We start from the raw sequence: 3,613 nt of genomic DNA, 5'->3' as shown, positions 1-3,613 counted from the left end.
CACACACACTCCAATATGTCACCCACTACAAAGAGCCCAGAGAAAGCGTTTTATGACTCCCCCACCCCGCCCCTTCAAACCCCTGTGCTCCCCAGCCCTCCTGCTCCCTCCCTCTAGTACTCCCCACACTCCATAGGGAGTCCCTTGGCCCCGGCTCCTGCTGGCCTCTGTCCAGCCAGGTCCAGCCAGAGGGGCCCAGGTGCCTGCCCTTCCGTCCTGGGCCACCTCACCCCTCCCCTCCTCCACCCCTGCCCCTCCTCGGGCCTCTCCGCTCTGCCCCTCTCCTAACTCATCCCTGATTTAATCAGCCGTGGATTTGTTTCGCAGGCTGCTTCTAATTTGCTGTGCTTTATTTGAAAGTGCAACGAGAAGTAATAAGAAGGTTAATATTTTATAAACAATAAAATTTTAGCTCCAGTGGTTGCCTTGTATTTTATAAATTCAATCTGCGCCATGTGGCCCTCCTGTGAGCCATTTGTAACTGCCTTGCCTTCCCCACTAGACCGGCCAAGCCCAAGTCACCTTGGGCCAGGTTCCCCAGCCGGGATCCAGAGCGGCTGCTCTCACCCAAGCCAGGAAGAAGAGAGAGAAAATCAAGTCCCTGTCACTGCACAGTGAGACTCAAAGCCAGGATCCACCGGTGCAGGCCGGGGTTAGGGCCCCCGGTTCCTGGGGTGTGGCGGCAGGCAGTCAAGAGCCTGGGGGCAAACTGTGCCTCTGTGTGTGTGTGTGTGTGTGTGTGTGTGTGTGTGTGTGGTGCGGGTGGGTGGAGGATCCTGCCAGCTCAGCGGGAACTCGGAGCTGGCATCCCAGCTGGCCACTCTGGGCCAGTGGCGGAGTGTGCCTGGTGAAGGGCCGTCTGCTGCTTTTGGAGTAGGGCCTCCAAGGCCTGAGACATGGACACTAGCCTGGACACGCTCAGCTACCCACAGTGGGCCTTGGGTGGGCCTTCCCAGGCACCACCGTGCGGGAAGACGCGAGGAAGGCTGGCTGCTAGGCCTTGCATGCATCCCGGCACCCCTACATCAGGAAAGCCAGCAGGAAGGCCAGGGTCCGTGTAAATGGTCCGGGCGCCTGCAGGAGCTCATCTCACACCGAGTGGAAGACATTGGGGTCCAGAAGGCCAGGTCACCAGAGAGAAGGCCCTCCAGCACAGAGGGGAGGCGAGGAGGCGTGTGTGCGGATGGCAGGCCTGCAGGAGAGACTCGTGGCTGGCTGGGAGGTAGCCAGGCACTGAGGTGTCCCATCTGCGAAGAAGAGCTGCACAGCCGCCAGGAGACACACACACAACTCGCCTCTCACCCCACTACTCATTCCAGAGCGGCCACTTCCCCCGCCTCCCAGCTCCTGTGGCCTGGTCCCCTCCCAACCCCCAGGGCCTTGGCCCACTCGTCCAAGTGTTTCACGGACCCTCAGGCCAGGACCAGCCTCGCCCCCAGAGCCTCGGAAGGGTTAACCGTCTTTGTTATCTCTCCTTTTAATCCTCAGATGGGCCAGCAGCTCACGTTGTTCTGATCTGGTAGAGAGAAAGCGTTAACTATTATCTGCTCGGAGCTGACCATCTGCTGTAGCAGAAAATTCAAAACCCTGGAGATCTACTTATATCCACATCGTAAACGAGAAAAGATGTTTTAATTAAGGGAAATCAGGTTAACTTAGCTCTAATTTACAAGCCGCCTGCCTAATGAATTGTCTGGGCTGCTCTCTCTTTGTAGAGAGTAAATCTAGGATCCTTTCCCTCCGCAGTTCAGACACTAATTAACTAACCAAGAATTTTAGTAGCACACCCGCCTGTCGCCTAATAGTTTTACCTAAAGCCAGCCCGGTCATTGCTCGTACAAATTGCCAATTAAATGTGATTGATATAATGAAATTGGATTGTATTTTTTTTTCCACTTACCTTATTGTGTCCTCACCCCCTGCGACATCTTTTCCCCTCTGTCAAGCCACTCTGTACCCACCACAGCAATGCTAAACAGACCCGGGGTTGGCACAGGGCATCGCAGCTGCAAGCGGCACCGGAGCCAAGGCCCGAGAAAGTTCCCGGCGAGCCCTCATTTCTGTTAGTTGGAGTTAACAGGCAGGTTCTTGTTACCAGATATTTATCCACGTTGGGAGGGCGGTAGTTACATGTTTGAAGTTAGGGGGGAAAGTGTGAGATCTAAGCAGCCATTCTCCAAATACATTAACAGTTTCCAAAATCTATATCGCTGCTTAATTAAATATGTTATCCTGTTTATAGGATCTGTGGCTAATTATTTAGAGTCATTTAATCTACTCAATTTGCACGTTAATTAAACAGCCTCGGTTTGCAGCGAGCGGCCGGGCGGCCGGGGAGGGAAGCGCGCCCCCTGGCGGGAATCCCGCTCCGACAGGCGCACGGGCCTGCGGGCGGTTCTGCGCAGCGCTTCTGGGCAGCGGCGTCCTGGGGTAGGGGGCTCTGGTGGGTGGGGTAGGGGTGCTCAGGCGCAGAAGGGGCCGAGGTGCGGAGGGACTCCTTCTCGGGCAACCCTAAGAGAACTTAGGGTCGCCTGTCCAGGCTGATCAAGGTTTCCCTGCGATTATTTGTGGGTTAGGGGAGTCATCCAGCTCCCAGCCACCCTCCCGCCCACTCATCCATCCATCTGTCCATCCGCTCCACTCGTTCTTCCCACCCGTCAGTCCACCCACCCACCTCTTGTATCCATCCACCCATTTAGCTCCCCAACCATTAACCCACCCATCCAGCCATCCACCCTTCAGAGGAGCGGGAAGACGCGGGCGGGCACAGAGCCAGCGGGGAGCTAGGGTGCAACTCCAGGCTGGAGAGGGGCGCAGAAGCCCGCCGCGCCCCGCCCTCTCCAGCCTGGAGCGAGGGGCCCCAGGCCCGCCTGGTTAACTGGAAAAAGATGAAGCCGCGCCCCGCCCCCGCACTCGCGGCCTAATTGTTTTCTCTCTCCTGTCCCATCTGTCCTTCTCCGCCCGTGTGTGTTTTGGCCTTTGTCTGGCTGCCCTGCGCTGACACTCTCTTTCAAAGCCCACTTCTGTCCCCTTCACCCATCTCTTCTGCCCCATTAACCCATCGGCACGAGGCTCCCAACAACAAAAGCCCAGGGTGGCACTGGCGCGCGGGCGGACCACGCATTGTCCAGAGTGGACCCTGAACCGGCGGCTCGACGGGGTGGGATAAACCGGCTGCACATGGACGGGCGGGCCTCGACTCTGAGCATCCTCCGGTGCTGGCTGGCCTTGGCAGGGCCTGCGCAGCAGCTGCGGAGGGGAGAGCTACTCCAGCCAGCCTCCTGCTTTGTCCCTCTCTGGACCCGGATGTGGCACAGCCCGCAGCGGCCTGTGGGAGGAGGAAAACAGCCCACCTTGAGGCTGGGTAGCCTTGGATTTGTCCGATTCTGTCTCCCTATGCCCCCATCCGGGTGGGGGGGGTCGCAGCCACGATGGCCAGCCTGTGGGAGCGCACTTCTGTTGGGGTTGGCCGGTCTCCCTAAACCTTCAAGCTGTGTGGCAGGAGGAAGGGTTATTGTCACCTGAAGACTGGCCGCAAATGACCACCAGAAGGCTACCTTTCTCTTCAGTGACAGCAATATTCTCAACAGACATTGTAACCAATTAGCAGGGC

This window comes from Meriones unguiculatus, chromosome 15 (assembly GCF_030254825.1).
Source record: "Meriones unguiculatus strain TT.TT164.6M chromosome 15, Bangor_MerUng_6.1, whole genome shotgun sequence".
Lineage (NCBI taxonomy): Eukaryota > Metazoa > Chordata > Mammalia > Rodentia > Muridae > Meriones > Meriones unguiculatus.
Note: the sequence above shows the minus strand (reverse complement) of the source record.